This window comes from Hetaerina americana, unplaced genomic scaffold (assembly GCF_022747635.1).
Source record: "Hetaerina americana unplaced genomic scaffold, ioHetAmer1.1.p SCAF_7, whole genome shotgun sequence".
Taxonomy (NCBI): domain Eukaryota; kingdom Metazoa; phylum Arthropoda; class Insecta; order Odonata; family Calopterygidae; genus Hetaerina; species Hetaerina americana.
The window spans coordinates 59,697,985-59,716,164 of NW_027287316.1; the positions used below are offsets into that span (position 1 = coordinate 59,697,985).

Here is an 18,180-nt window from a genome sequence, read left to right on the forward strand (position 1 = left end):
ACGGGGTGTGTGAAAGTGAAACTGCCTACCAATCTATGGAATCCGTAAATGTCTCGTACAATTCGTGACCAGAACAGTATGACATTTCCTCTTATGCCAAATTCAGAAATTAGAAATTACCGAAATTAGGTGATAACAGGCGACTAATAATCAACGAGTACCATGATGCTCTGTGACCTCAAACCCTTGCGATGAAGACGCACGTAATTATATCCACGTAATACTCCTCAAGCTTCAGCAAGGGCGTGTAGCAGGGTGAGTGAGGACGCTAGACTTTTATTAATAAATTTCTACTTATCTACATCTACACAATACCCCGCAAGCCGTCACAAGGGCGTGTGGCGGAAGGTGTTAGGTCACCAATTATGCAAACACAATTCCTATCATGTCACCTCTACACAAACATAAGTTTGATCATTCTCTCGAAAAATGTTTAAAAAACGCGAAAGAAAGTATTACTCATGCAGCAAGATTCAATAACAGGATACGTATATTCAAATCATTCTGTAAATCTTTATTTCACGTTTATCAATACACACGCGCACACACACACACACATACGCCTATGTGCATGAGGAATTTATACGAGTAAGTGTGTTCGGGTCAAGTTTTAAAAATTTTGTTTTTCGAATTTAGAAAATAAGGGTGTTTACGTTTGATTTCCTTATGATATCCATCGCGGGCTCTTGAATCTGTCAAAGTTGTAGTCCCTTTCATTTTATCCCGGTGATCTAGTCTGCTGATTGAATGCGGGGCTATGATCATGTAACTATGTTATGATGCTTCCCGCCGCTCTCCGAGACGTCGTGAAAGTCTCACCCGCCTCTGAAGGGCTGTGGGGAGGGGGTGGGGGTGTGAAGCGCTCCGCTTTAAGCACATCTCCGCAGACGTGCACCCCAGCATGTAGCCTACACCGTGCATCTAGGTCGCGGGAGGGGATTCGGCGAATGGGAGACAGTTGGCGTCACCGGACACACCCCCAGCGGATGCCGAATGAATGGCGGCGGCGGAGAAGGGGTTTGAGGGGATGAGTAAGGGCGGGAGAGGGGCGAACGGTATGCTCCCGCCGGAGGGAGGACGAAAGGTAAGGTTTCCACCGCGTCCCTCTAGGTGCGTCGCCCGGGCAAACACCCAACTCCATAAGCACACGCCTGTGGCGTCACGTAGGCAACATCCAGTGCGCCCTGAACTTGAAAAGGGAAGCCTTTCACTCCAAATAGGGATTCTTTTTCCCTAGAGTTGTTGGGAGAGGATGGAAAGTGTGTTAGTGTTGCGTCGATGAGAAAATTTTGTTTCTTACGGAGGAATTGGCCTAAAATAATCCAGTGCTACGCGAGCCATAGTCTGTACTCCTTCAATGCGTTTCAACTAGGAAGCTCTCTTTTGGACTCAACTCATGCGATACAAATAAGGATTTTTTTATTGGACCGAATAATGGCCAAAAAACAAGGGAACTTATACAGAATGTCATATCCTGGCCCGTCTCTTGGTCAGCTATGTCGATCCCTGATCGTGCGTGTGAAAAATGACATTGTAAAGCTGTCAGCTCTACAGCTTATCTCCTCCATATGGTCTCTCCTGCCTCAGTACGATGCCGTTAGTAATACCTAAAAGGCTAAAATAAGATCGATAAAAAACTATATTTTTCTGTTGTTTCAATTATTTTTACACAGAAATGTAGTCGGGTATCTATCTAAAGGGGGTCGGTTATCTAAGATAGTAAAATAATATCTGAAAAATTAAATGCAAATCGAATTTTTCCCATTTTTGCCTGGAACGAGAAAATTTTCCTTACAATAGGGTATTGCTTCACTTAGGTAGGTAATTGGACACTGCTGAATATAACAATTATAGTAATGAACAAATTCCGTTTCCCTTCGTATATTGTAGGGAAAACATGTGTTGCTATGACGATTTAAATTTTTCACTTTGTTTCTATCATCAAGAAGCGCATAGGCTCTTTATTTACGTTCGAGAAGATTTAAAAAGTTGATCTAAATTTAAATAAGACAAACGATAAAGCACCTTTTTAGGGAACATCAGCAGCTTGCCAAAGAAATTTCTAAGAATGCTGAGAAAGACTACTGATAAAGTATTGAACGACAGTAGGATTTAAATGATGGTGTTAAAATATTTTCCAAATATTATTCCCTGATAGAATTTATGAATAGCTATATAATTACGTTATCATTCGTTGGAAAAGTAACATTTTAAACCTGCAGATTTTACTGATAATCTCTCTAAAACCTCTCTTATCGTAGTAAGACGCGTTAGTAACTCATGAACTGAGAGCTAAACAGAAAAGGGAATATTACAGGGTAAGAATGGAAGGGTGAGTGAGGGAATCAGAATTTCATAAAGCATAAATGAGAAAAAAATGAAGAGTCGAATAAAATCCTTGTTTTGGGCAAATGGCTTCTTATTGTTCGTAATGTTAACTCTAGTCCGAAGAGACTATCACGAAAATTCTTTCAGGAGACTAACGATGAGGTAGGGTAAAATTTGAAAAAGCTAGCAGCAAAATTAGGATTTATTAGAATAGCAAAAGGTAAATGTTAAGAAAAGGTGAAATATAAATGTTATCTGTCGTTGTTTATACCTCATTTAGAATATGCTGTAAGTATATAGTATCCCCATGAAGTTAGTTTGACTACCGAATTAGATCGTGTGCAGCGTAGAGAGCTGGATTTGTAAAAAGTGTTCAAGATAAACTGAGTAGCGTGTCTAGATTGTTATGGGAACTAGATTTGGAGTCTTTCATGGAAGTTACAGATTAAACCTCATTAATTAATTTTCAGGAGGCTTGTTTATCGATAATTTTGAATACATACAAGTATTAATAGCCCCATCTTAATACAGTAGTAGGGATAATGGCAGTGAAATTAGGGAGATTAAGAGTAATTTCAACAGATTTGACATACTATTTTTCCCTCGAATGAAAAGGAATAAGAATAATACAATTTATAGATTCAGATGTGATGAATTGGAACTGTTCCATAATAACAGAAAAGAAGACTATTAAGTGGAAAATTGTAATATATTACTCTGTTATTAGGGAATAAGAATTACTCTAAATGATTTCGATGGGGGGGGGGATTGTTTTCTTTTGAAACTCGAGTAGCCTTTTATGTTATTAATATTGCCCTTATCCTTTATTTCATTGTTCCTCATATTACAAGCAATTCATCTTTCATTCATAGAGAAGTATCTCACTCTGAGATACCGTGGACATTGTACCTTTAGTTAGCATTATCCCCAATACTTAAATTATTGTTAATTAACAATTAAGAAAAACTCAATCTTTGATTTGGCATGTTTGATATTAATTCACCCCCTACCACACATCATAGTGGTGACTTTCCAGGCACCATGTAGATGTAGGTGAAGAATCTTGCTTTAAGCATTACTATCTACTAATTATAGTTCATTTCAAACTTATCAAATAAATGCTTCTAAACAGTCGGACGGGTACACACAGCGTCGTTTATCGTTCGCGTGGGCGTATAGACAGCCTTGGAAGTACGTCTCTATCCACTCAGATTTTCCGCATCTTGGGTGAATAAACGGAACTCCTGCGTTTGTAAACAAAGCACGCTCTGTTTTGAATTCCAAAATGGATTTCTGAAGCGAAGATGTTGTTACACAACGGATGAAATAGAAAGGTCAAGAATCTGATTGCGACGCTAGTGGGTGTTAGTAGACGGCTTTGCGTGTTAGTCCAAGGAAAACACCGCACTTTGATCGTCATCAATACGATATTTTTCTTTGTGATCCCAGAATGATGATGAAAAGTCAGAAACAGAGATATTCCCATTCACAACCGTAGTACACTCTTATTTTCCTCGTGGATCTTTCAGAACTATTAGTCGATTTTGTCAAAGATATAAGAAAACTAGTCTAGTCAAGACAATAAGTTCTTCCTCCAGAAGGATATTTTTTTAAATGGAATGTATCTAGTAACTGATCATTTATTACGTTCAATATTTCATTTTAAACACTAAATTAGCGTCAACTGCACTACAGCACAACTGCGACATACCTGTATTTTCCTTGAGGTCTGGCCGAGTCATTTTGCTGGAATTTAGAGAAATTATTTTGGTTTCCTGCTTGTTAAATTTTTTTCCGGACTTATCTTTGCTTGAAATTTTATGCTCATATATCTAGAGCCTCTAGTTTTCAAAATTTATTGATCATCTAAAAATTAGATAAGTCAATGGCTATTGTGAATACTCCATGTACACCACAATACAATATACTTCATATTTCCACTATGTATATGTATTATGCTTGCAATATATGTCTTTAACAAAGAATTTTCTCTCTTTTCAGGTGAGTAAAAATTCCAGCCCTTCATTTCGTACTTTGTAGACGCAAGACCCACAAGTAAGTGTTCACATTAATTTATCCTTTAATTTTACCGACCCTATATCCTATGTCTTCGTTTTCCCTGAGCATATATTAACACCTGCCTCTATTAACACCTATTGCTTTCCATCCAGTTCTTTCTCTCCTCCTTTCGTCAATGCCTATCGCTGCAACATTTTCTGGGATTATGAGAGATTATTAGTAAATTTTTAGCAGTTTACTTGAATTTTATTTCCGTTTGCAGGCGCGTGAAACCCGGTGAGATATTTATTGCTAACAGTTGGTAAATTTGAAAATGTAGTGGTATGAGAGGGAAAAAATTTTGATTCTTCTTAGATGTGAACTTTCGTGAATACTTCGCGTCGTCTTGGTGGCATCTCATGCTCATAAGTGTTACATTACGTGTAGCAAAAAACGAAAAAATATCTCGTCCCCCTTTATGAAGAGGGAAACTGATTTCAAATTGAATCGAGCCATAGAATATTCAAAAATTTAATTGCACAAAGAAATAATTAAAAACTGTGCGTTTCCACAGGAGTTTCCTGTGGAAATACAAAGCCTTTGACTCTTTCTTTGTGCGATTATTGATGAATTTCCACAAAGTATTGGCCTCAACCATCTCTCAATTCAAAGACTTAGTTACTTTTTGGAAATAAGCTCTTATTCCTTTGTGTTCAAATGTTACATTTTTTTAGGAATTAGAAGATGCAAGTAATAATTAACTGTTTCCCATGAAAAAATGGACAGTTATAATTACTCTGTATTCGATACCCGAACTTGACCGTTTTAATGGTTCTGAACTGGATATCCAAAGTTGAATGCGGTAACGGCTCTGAATTAGTAAGAAGTACGAGCATAATAGTTTCGTGAGGCATGGGTATATAGGAAATAACTTGTTAATATTGCAGTAAGTAATCCAAAAGTCGGTTCGGTAGACGGATATAGATCTCACTTGCCTCAACGTGAAGCTCCTTTGGCGAATTATTTTCCACGTTCATATTGCAATTTCCCAGAAGATCTCATCGTTTCTGTATTAACAAGGAAAAAAATAAAACTTTTGACGACGGCATAGAGATTATGTTGAGAATCGGCAAAAGTTTTAGGTATCCCCTCTAAATTGTTCATCAGGAAAAAACTAAAAGACCTTTGGAGCTGAAATCATCTCGAACGCGCTAGGTTAAACCAGAAAACCGTTAATTTCACCATACAGATACACTCCATTTCACACATGCAATGCGTTTTGGGTTTATATGTAGTACAGAGTGGAAAAGAAAGCCCTTGAAATTATTTCGAGTCCTCGATCGTACGGAATACTAGTTTAACTTATTTTTTGGACGCACGAAAAACACCTTCACCGCCACTTTTCATTGCACATATTTGTCGGAGTCCACAGACGTAACTTTTCTGAGAATCAGACGCCTTCTCTGAACGAATCCGTATAGATGGATGCACATCTTCATTTGAGCTGAAATGAGATCATTTGGTTCTCACTCAACCCATAATGAGAGAGTATGAAGCCTGGGCGATCGACAAACAATTGCTTGTTGTACGACGCCGGGTCCATCTACTTGGAAGAGTGAGTGAGAGTTCCCGGAGTAATCTATACAATCCGACCCTCTGGCGGGGTGGAGAATAAAAATGAAAAACGAAAGAAATGATGGGGATAGGGAGGGGGTCATTTCGGCCATCTAGTAGTCACGTGGGTGGGTCATGCGCCCAACAACGCCGAGGCTGCCAAGTGCGTCGTTTCGTGGGTTAAGAGGGTAATCGGAGACGGGCCCAGACGAAGTGGAAATAGTTGGTAAGCACCGCCAAAAACCTTCTTCATTGCGAAATATGCGCTCAAATCACATCAATAGCTTTATGACTATGTTTGAGTGTTTTCCATCATATGTATGTCATCCCAGAGACCTGGGTCAGAAGATGTGAGTACAACGCTAACGAATTAGGCATATAAATTTCTCTGAGAGCGAACATGCAATCCAAAGCAAAAGCAATTCTGCAAGTAAAAGGTTTAATGGCAAGTAATAGATTAGAAGAGTTGTAAAAAATCAACCAATCACTAATCACACGAGGGAATTCATAATCGGTCAGTTAGTATATTTAAAAAATATACAAACTGCGACTCAATTCATCCAATTCACAGTTTAATGCAGCATTTCGTCTCGATCGTGAAAAATGACTTGGTGTCTTTCTTTGCTTAGGCATTAACGACCACTTGAACGCATGGAATGTTTTTTGGACTTACGAGTAGAAATAATAATTATTACTGACGGTACATGTACTTTCATGAATGGATTCTAATTAATGTGAATTGATGAAGTTAGATATTTAGCGTAGCCGAAACGGATAGAGCATGAGGCAACTGACCCTCTGAGTAATGGATTCAAATCCGAGTGATGTCTGTAGCACGGGAACCCAAACTATATTTTCTTATGGTAACGGAACTCTCTGGAAAACGCAGACCCGTCTTAAAATGGAATTGACCTTAAATTCCAAAATATAAAAATTATATTTGCATCAATGTTTTATAGTACAAGTTGAACCCTACGTTCATTTTAAACCCAAAACAGGATGAATAGTTAGGTTCTACATCTATGTAATACCCCGCAAGCCGTCGCAAGGGCGTGTGGCGGGGGTTGTGCCAGTGATAAAGAATAAAACCACATGCAAAACCAACGAATTCACAAAAATCTACTCCCACGGAAGCGTATATGTTGATGTGAAAATCTTTTAAACTTACACGCATGCCAATGCATACACTATCGAATAACATACACAAGCACCTACGAATATACTTTATGTCTATGAGGCTTTTCACCTTACCCTGACTTGTAAATAAAATGTCATTATTATTTCTATAACGACTTTGATTTCTTACTATTATGATTCCTGATTGTCCGGGGAAAGTTCGAACATTTGTATCCATCTATACTGGAGTATATCTCCATTATCTTAAATTCGTGGTATGGAGTACCTAAATAGTGTGGGGCTATAATAATTCATTTCATGTCATTGTTAAACTCGTTCGTTCTGAAAGTGAAGTAGACTGACCTTCCTAAAAGTCTAAGTATGGCTTTTCCTCTTCGCATCTCAATCGGCTCCAATCCTAATTCCCTTAAAAGGCCTTTCACACTCGTCTTCTTAACGTGAAAAATGTTTTTTGATGAATCTAGTAGATTTTCTCTGGACTTTATATAATTATTTGGGCCACACTTTCTCCCAATGATCCCAAATACTTGAGATACCAAATACGTGGTTCGGTTTTTACTCTCTCTCTCTCTGATGTTGCATAAAATATTTTAATTTTGAGCACATATTCGCAAAAGATTTACATTTTAATTGAAACGATCCTTATATCATCCTCGCGGGTGTTCAATTAGAGGATGGGCTTAAAGCAGCTCTCCAAACTCTATTGTTTAACAATCATGTCTCTTCTTTCCTTCATAGATCCAACATCTGTTCATCCGAGTAAGTGTCAGTTCATCCTAGTCCTTCCTCTATAATTCTTCTTCACCCCTTCCCTTCAATTATGGTCTTCAGTGAGCTTTCGTACCACAGTATATTACCATTTAATTTCTCTTTTTTTATAAGTGCCCTCAATTACCCTTTTCTTCGCTCACTCTTCGAAATACTTCGTTTGTTACTCTGTCAGTCCCTTTTATTTTTATCATTAGTCTACTGCATCACATTTCCATCACCTTCAATCTTATTTTCTCTGCTGTTTCTATCGTTCAATTCTCACATCCATGGTTTCATAAATTCCATATAGTATTGATAGCAATTTTCTGAACCTATGATTCTTTCTTTCCGTATGATCCTTTTAAATTTTCAGAATAAGTATCTTCATTGGCATGCTTTCGATAAACAACATGGAGACTCAACGAATATAAGAAAACAGCCGAATTCTGTGCGTGCGATCGTAATTGTGACGTCAATTAATCTGTTACGACGGTAATTTTATACTGAGCAAAAAAAATGTCCCTAATTAGAAGACAATTCCGGCTGTCGTCTAAATTTTCGGCCGAAAGGGCAGGCGTGGTCTTGACCTCAACTGTTTCTGCATGTAAGTAAGTTTCTACGCTCTGAAATCCAGCTTGGAACGGCTTGCATCCACCCGGATGTCTCTAATAAAAGACCATCATCGCAGGGTCCTTATTGGTCAATCGCCAGAGCAGCGGCCAAATGACCACCATTGCACGCCCCCCTGCACTCAGAAAAGGAAACAGCTGACGACCAAGGTCCAGTGGCCCCAAGCTTTACGGAATGATGATCACGTGAACGAACAAGGGCATTTAAAAAATTAGTTGAGACGGCTCAATAGGCTCTGTTATGTACTTGAGAGAATTTCTTGACCAGATTAGAATTTATCAAGTTCATTTTAAAACTTGGGTCGGACACGATGATTCCCCTCGTCAGCTATCCTGAGGTCTAAAGCTCGAAGCATGCCGAATCGATGAATGTTTCTATTTTACAGTTACGAGGAACTTGGTGATTGTGAAAATTCGTTCTACCGTAGCGAAAATAAGAGATTTCGAAATATTGATACGAGAACCATGTGTAATCCATTTATCGGAACACTTTTCATTTTTTCGTCTTCTTTATCAGTATTTAAATCCGAACATTAGTTCGCTGCGGCCGTTCAAACTTCCTTTTATGATGTCAATTCCTTTACACTCAGATATCTTTTCTGTTATACTTCCATCTTTAGTTGTCCAATGTACTTATCCCTCGGTCCTACTCGTGAGACTTTGACTCCCAGTTTTCCTATCTATAATTCTCCTAACAAAACAGTTGTGCCTCATGCTATGCCCAGTATCGTCCTCTTGAGACAAAACTTCATAGGTCCCATGCATCAAAATATCTATCAAATAATGCATTAATCGTACATAAAATGTTTCTTGGCTTTTAGTGTCTTGGATATTTGTTTTCCGAGAGAACATACTCAATAATTATCTCAAGTTAACAAAGTATGCGTGGTACATTTTATGGAGGATATGAACGCATATATCTATCCCTTTTTCATTCTGTACCCTAAATATCAACCAAATCATTTCAAATTATTTTGGTCAAACATGGATAAGAATGCCATATTAGTGTAGCAGATTTTTTGCATGTACCACTGAAGTTGTGTCGCGACATTAGCGTTTAGAATATTTTTACATGAGGAAATCGAAGTGAGCTCAGGTTTCGTAGCACTGAAACCTCAATTGCCACTGCAACCCAAATATAATCGGTACAGGAGTGTTATCATTAAATTTAATTCGACGACGGGTTCTCAGGCCACCGATGCTTCCTTTCTCGTTGATTCCAAACGGAATACATTCGCAGAGAGTAGTCACGGGAGGATATCCTCGACACCTTTTCGTCTTTCTGTCCTTCCAGATTTCAGAACTATGGGCATGACGAAATTTAAAAATCACAAAAATACCTCATCTTTTTATTGATTTCCTCCCGAATTTCTCCGCCAAGTACGGCGGAAAACTTCACGGTTTCCTTTCATGCTATGGCCAAACTGATCGACATGTCAGCCGAGAGTCAAAGACGCAAAGCATTGTTATTCACTGACTTATTTCCCAAGCGGGAGCATCGCTCATTACACGTGTGACGCAGGGAGACCCATCCATTTGCATCAGGACGACTCCTTCAAACTCAACGGCCCCACCTTCCATCGTCTGAGACAAGTGTTTTCAGAGGACATTTATTCCCACGTCGAAAGTGTGTCCCACCTCTCACTCTCCCTCCACCCCAGTACTCCCTCACGCCTTCTATGCTAATGTGCAACCCTTCCATCGGAAAAGGAAACAGGAGCGAATGCCCGCACCTACCATCTCTAGCAAGAAATGCTATGCCCGTACTTCGAGACAGGTTAAAACAATTTTCCATCTCGTGCGAGAATGAAGGATCATATTGGTTCACCGAATTAGTGTACTGCATGATCGAAGAACGTAATGACCCGTTCCGATTTCTCTTATTTTCATTTTCTAGTTTAGGTATTCATGTCGTCTGCCTTGCATGATTATTATTATTTAGAATAGTTAATCAGTCATAGTAGAATTTATGGATCAATATACCTAAGCAAATATACAGTTCCAAGCCCAACCTAACACGGCACTAAATAAATACTCGGAAACTTACATCACAAAAAGCCATTCTACAAATCCATATATGCTTCCCTGCTACACACCTTTTTGGCGGCTCGCAGGGTATTGATGTAGATGTAAGGCGCCCAAAATTTATCCTATCGTAAATTGTGTTGATAAGTATCGATTTCCAAAGGCCAAAAGGAGACTTATTCATAGATACTATCTTGCAATATTTGCCTTTATCGTTAAGTTTTTTTTCAGCTAAATTCTTTGACACTTGCCAAATGATGAATCTAGTGCGGTATGAAAAGTAGACAATTTTAGGAAAGAAGTGATACAGATGTAGTAGTAGTTATAACGCAGACAGGGAATGCATGACCTAACTCGGAATTGAGTAAAGAGATCCTTTGGGCGTGAAGAGCACCTCTCAAGTTTATGTGTTGGTGAGTATTCAGAATAGGAAATTCTCGTTTGGAAGGCAAATTCGAGGTGCGTCAGCACTGAAAAATCTAGAAGTTGCTTACGGGTTCATTCATATATTCTCCGCCGTCAAATGCGTATGAAAAACTGTAGCCTGGTGGGTGACATTTTAAAAAAGAATTCCAAGAACCCCAAGCCCGGATAGCTCAGTCGGTAGAGCATTAGGCTTTTAACCTAAGGGTCCAGGGTTCAAGTCCCTGTTCGGGCGAATTTTTTTTCTGTTTAAGTGAACATTTTCTTGTTTTCTACGGCTAGTGTGTTATGGGCCAGTATTACTTTTCCTTTTAATTCAGCTCGTTATCGTTAATTCGGATTTAATTATGAAAAATAATACCCGTGGAATTGGCTAGCGTCATCATTTGTGCTCCACACGGGACGTATGTATTCTATCGAGGCGTACGATGCCGTTTTATGACCACCAAGTGAGAAGATTAGAGGACATATAAGATAAGGGAAGCAAGTGTTTTGTAGTTGCCCACGCCAAGACTTTCATGGAGGCGTCATGCGATTGACGTCTCCCTTAATTGAAATGACTTATGTCACATTTTATTAAACTTAAAATAACAAGCATTCTTAGAAGGAAATGCATGCGTTTAAAGGTATAAGGTTTAATGCATGCAGACTAGTGTTGCTGAAAATTCCCAGGTTTCCATCGGTGCCCGCGTTCGGTTAACCGTCATGATGGCTGGAGAAAGGTGGAGAGGGGGAGTACCGGGGAGTGAACCGGGGTTTCTTGACACCCGCGAATAATTCAAATTAGGGGTTACTCGGATAATTGAAAAACCGTCAACTCGGGTATTTAAAAATGAAGGTTCCGACAGTACTAATGCAGATACGTAAGGAAAAATATGTGAACATATTTCAGATGGGTAAAATCGGTGTAATGTCTATTAGTTGTTGCTTGGTACTTTGCATTCAAACGAGTACTTGATTTTCGTGGGAATTCATGTAATTTAATTTTCGCAATAATCTATGTCTCATTTATTTTTTCATCAGATATCTTAGTACTTAGTTTCAGTCAATTTTATAGTCTCGTTTAATCATTCGAATAGGTGCTTGCAATGATAATTTTCAACGTGTTTATTCTTCAAAAAAGAGTTTTTGCAAAAAATACTCAAAAATAAATGCGAGCACTTTTCTCCATAATTTCCGGGGCTAAAATTGCTACCAGCATGATATTTACTATTATTTGTAAAACATTAAGTTCTGCTAAACTTCGAGGTGAATACTTGCAGCCCTTTGCCTCTGAAGGATGCTCGCATTAAACACGAAAAAAGAGTAACCTATAATTACCGGAACTCTGACTATGTATGGTCAATATTTTTTGTATAAGAGTTGAAAAAAGCTAAATTTGCTCTCAGAAAACATTAAAAAGGGAAAAAACTATAAATGCCTTCGCATGATATGAATTACGCGTATAACTCAACAAAGAGTGTTTACTTGCGGTTCCGATTTATTTTAAAACATATGCTGGACACAAATATATACATAGACATGTAATTTTAAGAAAGCCTTACCTCAGGATTAATTTTAAGTGCTACCTAAAGCTTCCATTGTTGTATCCTTTCATTTTTTTTATTTTTTTGTTGTAAGAAATTTAGTTTTATCTATCTTAACCTTCATCTCACATGACCACAGTAACTGAGAAAGGTGACATATCCTCAGAACAAATTCTATTGGCGAATAATTTTAATGCCAGTTTGTACGCAGTCACGTTTTAAGGAATACCACGAGAAATATGCGGAGAGAAGGGATGCAATTCACTCTTGTATGCAAGCAATGAATATTCAGACGGAAGAAAACTCAGTCCATTAATTCAGTCACTGAGAAGAGAACACTTCAACGGTTCTCAGGCTCAATTACGAATATACTCGTACGATGTAGACGTACTACAGTCAGAATAAATTCTCAAGAATAACACTTTTAACCAAGACGTGTTTTTATTTGGGCTTTTTCAATTTCATTTCCATTTCATGTAGTGTTATCGTTCCAATCTTACTTTTGAATAAACAGTTACTTTGATTATTCTCGAAAATCAAATTTAAAAAAATATTTTGTCATCAGCATCATTATTTTTATAATTTAACTGAATTTTAGGAATTTTTCATTCTCTCGGTTTCCAATATTATTGGTTTTCTTCGAAAACATCAAAATTCCTTGAAAATCAATAATTTTACGACTTTTCTTCAATTATTATGAAAGCCACAGCTTGGATTATAATTATTTCTAAGTTACAAAATGCAATTTGTCTATTACCCGTAATGAAACTACAACTGAGGACCACAATATATGCTTGTTTAGTTATATTTCTTATACAAATTTAGGTTACATAAATAAGGCTATAAAAATAAGGTTAAAGTGGTTAAAGATCCGACTGCAAGTCATAGCTGGCAGTTATAAGGGTATTCGCTACACATCGGTGACCCATTCTTTTTGCAAAAAAACCCGGTGAAGTAAAAGATTCAAAGAAAATCCGCTAAATCTGCAGCAATTGTTACGATAAGAGAGTAAGTGTGAAGGGTGCTTTAGAGAAACTGGTTTGGAAGCCCTTTGATTCGCGAAGAGAGCAGGCAAGACTTGAGACTTTAAAAAGGTCAAAGCACACGGGTTTTATTGCGGCACCGAAGAAATTATTATGGCTCCAATATGTAGAATCGACCACCGGGATGAAATAAGAGAAAGATAATGTTTCTGCTCTTCTGATCTGTTCTCAGCAGTTTCATATGCACGTGTATGTAAACATAAACACAGTAATCTAGCTGAAGGTCGGTTTAGTAGGTGATGGTAGAGTTCACCCAGTACTAAGCCCTATATTGCGTGTGAAATTCACACATCAGGGTGGGGGGGGGCATTTATGGCTTCTCAGGAAGATCTGATGCACGATAAGTCACATAGCTTGGGTGAAGTTAAGGGAAGTCAGAGATACTTCCCGGTAATCGAACCTGGGTCCTCCACTCATGAGTCCAACGCTCTAACCCTGGACTAGCGCAACTCACGCATGTGTGTGTATATATGTTTATATTGACGAATTCATTTCAAGATCAAACCAAAGCACCCGAATATATTTACTTAAAGACAAATATTTTATGAAATGCAGAAATTTCAGAATATAATAATCATTCACCTTCCCGCAGGTCTTTGAAGCATTTAATGATTTAGTCAATTATTGCTAGACATACATTAGAGGCATTAAACAATTAGAGACGTGCGTAGGTATGTATGAGTGTATACTTATTTATTTATTCTGCATTAGTCCGAAAACCGCACTTCAACCTTTACATCGGACTTTGAACATTGATACACACCAGTTATTCCACGTGACCTAATATTATTCAAATTCACGTATGAAATAATAGCTGTGCATGTATTGTCGGTGCCCCACCACTGCCCGCCACACCCTGACGGCCAATTACAGAGTACAAGGTTTGTATAATAAGTATCGGTAACAATTTTTTTCTGACGCGTGCAAGTGCTGAATTCAGACCGTCGGTTAAGTGTGCGCATGAGCACAGATCGTATTGGCATTGATAAAATGACAGTCCACACCATCATCTCTGAAATTTTGGCGATGCGAAAGATCTGCGCTAAACTCTTCCCGAAGGTCTTGACGGACGACCAAGAGCAGAGTCGAGTGTTTGCTTGCGAAGACCTTCTGAAATGGCATTGCGACGGGTCCCCCCTAATACAGTCCCGACTTCGCTCCAATAGTCTATTTCGTCTTCCCAAAAGTGAAATCCTGCCTCAAAGGACACCACCATGGGACCCTAACTGCCCTCAAAGAAGCTTGCAAGCGTCTCCCTGACGACCTTCCGGGAGGATCCTCCTACTAGGGAGCCTTCGAGTCGTGGCAAAATTGCCCCGTGGCAAAATTGTGCCGACGCTCAAGGGACGTAATTTGAAGAATTTGAAGGCATTGCCGCAATATCTTATATGAATATATTATTCCAAATTTTTAACCGATACTTTGGAAATAAACAATGCATTTAGAAGGGTATCTTTCGACTGTTCTTAGGATTTGTATGCTTCCAAAAATAAATTATGTGCCTAAAAAATCATAAACACAGTAATCAACCCGCAGGTCGGTTTGGTAGGTGATGGTTGAGTTCGCCCAGTACTAAGCCCTATACGGCGTGTGAAATTCACACATCAGGGTAGAGGGACAGTTCCTTTCCCTGTGCCGGTTACGGTTGCCCAGGAAGATCTGGTATCCGAAAAATCACATAGCTTGGGTAGAGCTGCAGGTGCCCAGAGTGCCTTACCCGGGAATCGAACCCGGGACCCTTCGGCCAGTAGTCCAAAGCTCTACCCCCTGGTATACCGCGACCCACATTATTATGTGCCTATTAACTGAAATTTAGAAAATCGTTAATTGAAAATAACTACCAATTTCATTATTTTTTAAATGTACACGAATGCGAAATAGTTTTTTTTTCGGTGGGGTGGTCAGATCGCCGTCTCAAACCTTGTGTGCCATTTCCGCGACAAAATTAACCGTAGATAAAATGCAATATATGAAACGAGATAAAGATGAATTTGAGCGTCCCTCGCAGCACGTGTGCTCGAAAGGGAAAAGTTGATAGAAGGGGGTTAATCGAGCAGTTTATAGCCCTTGCACGGAAACGTTGATATCACGGACCGCAATCCAAGGTCCCTCGGCCGATTTATGGCGACACTCAAAATCTCAATTAAGGTGTGCCTAATGATGCAGACGGTCGATTGTAAAGATGATCCTATTTACTTGACCATTGCTATTTATATCCACAGGGTACATAAAGCTTATTGGTGGAAAACCTTCAGTTAAGGTGCCTTGCTTTAGCAGCAGGGGCAATATCCTTTGAAAGTAAAGTGAGTTGCATCGGTTTTCTGCTTCCTTTTCGGGCATCGAATCGACAATTTCGTGACAGAAAAATTCCATGTTCCCATATAAAATGCCGTCCCGTTAACACCCCATCTTGGATTGCGGGTTTATCTGGAGTGGTATAAAAGTTATCTCTTACCATGGATAAAAGTGGGAGTATCTTTTCAATCGAGACTTCAGCCGAAATTTTCAACTCGACGGCAAACATTTGATCGCTATGCGAGGCTGTACCACCTCGAATCTTCGTTCCAAAATAGTTGATAATTATTTTGAATATTTATAGTTTTAAACATACTAATTTTTGTTGATGAAGAAATACACTCCAGTCGAGTTGCTGTTTTTCTTAGAATCTAGTCTGGACCAAACAAACGCTAACCTACCGATTAGATATAGTAGTATTACCATATATTCTTTGAAATAATATGTTCTTTCGGAATTGGATCCTTGAATGATTTTAGCTGAAAAAATTTTTAAGAAGCACCTCCCTACGCACGGCCAAGGTGCTGTTTCTCAACGTTACAATTCGATTTACCTGAAAACACTCTTAAATGTCTCTGTTTACAAACGACTAAACGCTTTAAAAGCAATCATCATTACCCCAAACGAATGCTTCAATAACAAAAAAAATGCATATGCCAAGCGCGCTAAAATCAGGCAGGGAATGTTCGTTTCATTTAATAAAACTGTGAGACTAAAATGAAGTGACCAAAAGTTAGCCTAGATGGCAGGTGTATACTTTTTCATTCTACTCGTACGTCAGAAATGCAATATTTCATAAGTAGTGGAGGAAACATAACTATCCTATTATATGCGGTGGGGGAAAGGGAAATTATATGCCCTTGGATGAGGGAGAAAGTGTCTTCCATTTCTACAAGTGGGAGTAAGAGTAACTACTCCCGAGCAAACACAATAGTGTTTACTCCCTGCGTCATTGCACGACACACCCACCTTCCAACCCCTCCTACACACGCTTTATTTAGCAAGGTCGCAGAACTTCCCGCCCATGCCTCACCTCCATAGTCCCTTTATCTCTTGGAGCCGTGGACTGCTCCAGGAGATAACTGCGACGCTACCCACTCCTATCCCTTCATCACCGCTAGCACGCTATCTGTCTGGAAAACTCTCTGGAGTTTTTTTCCATCTAATTCCGTATGTCGCATTCTCCCTCTGGTATTATATGCCTGTATTCAAGTTTCCTCGAAGGTTAAGGTTATTTCGTATCAGTGCGTACGTAAGCTTAACCGGAAAGAAAGCAGACTTTCAATGACTCTGAAAACCACCGCAGCGGGAAGATTACAAGGTAAATTTTATTCAATGGTAATCAGTCCAATATTCAATACCGTTAAATCAACGTACTCTAGTAAATATTTATGCTGCTCATACTCACGCATAATATTGTCCCGTGAAAATGTTTTAAACATATGTTTTGAAAACATTGAAATGAATATCGCTCTTCTCACCGTACGACTTGGTGTACTAATAATTATGTTTTTCTTTAGTGCAAGAATGCAATTATAGTTAAGTATCCACTAAGGGTTAAAATAAATGTATGAAAAAATTGGTATCAAAAATTAATTGACTAGGGAAAAAGAAGTTAAACAAATTATTCGATTTGATTTCCGTCCAATGAAATATTTTCGCGTCAGTTTCGTGAATCGATAGGGAGTATAACATATTTATAATTAAGTTTTTTTAATGAAATGCAGAGTTCAAAACTGACAGTTGAGATGCTGCGAAATTGTTTCCATGGTTTTCTTATACTTATTTGTCATAATGTAAAACTACAAAATTATTTACCCATTTACCGTCTACATTTTTAATTCATATCCTATTTTCTCACTGTCTTATTTCTAATTCCTTCTCAGAAACTCCATTTCTCCATCAATAAAGTGTTGTGCCCCCTACCTATTTCTATAACGCGATTCGGTTTTTTTAGAAGGTATGACGACTTAAGTATTCATCCCTTTTTTGCGTTGATTTAGAAGCGAGTTACCTTTTTCCTCCCGCATAAGACATTAATATAGATGCAGTAGTGAAAACATGGAGCCCATCGGTATATTGTAACAAAATTGTAAAAAAGCATTGAAAAACGCGTGGAGTTGTGATAATTTCAAAAGTTTATAGAGATCGAGTCTTACTTGTATTATTTCACATCAGATGGACCCAATTGCAATGTACCTCGAGTTTTGGGGATACAACCTATGAAGATTTAATTTTTCAATTTAAAAAATATATTTTAAAATTTAATGTAAATCTTAAACCGCAGTCAATGAAGATATAATTCAAGCCATATACGAGTATATACACACATACACACACATATGTATATATATTATATATTCATATACAGGTATATACATGTATGTATGTGTATATTATTTTTAAATGTAT

The 18,180-nt window shown here is 38.3% G+C and overlaps 1 protein-coding gene and 1 non-coding gene across 4 annotated transcripts in view; both read left to right on the plus strand.

The window, feature by feature from the left end:
• LOC139696208 (solute carrier family 2, facilitated glucose transporter member 1-like) overlaps window positions 1-18,180 on the plus strand; it is a 191,721-nt gene that overhangs the window by 111,590 nt on the left and 61,951 nt on the right. The window lies entirely within an intron of this gene.
• Window positions 11,067-11,139, plus strand: TRNAK-UUU (transfer RNA lysine (anticodon UUU)). Its single transcript has one exon. It is a non-coding gene; the product is annotated as a tRNA-Lys (tRNA).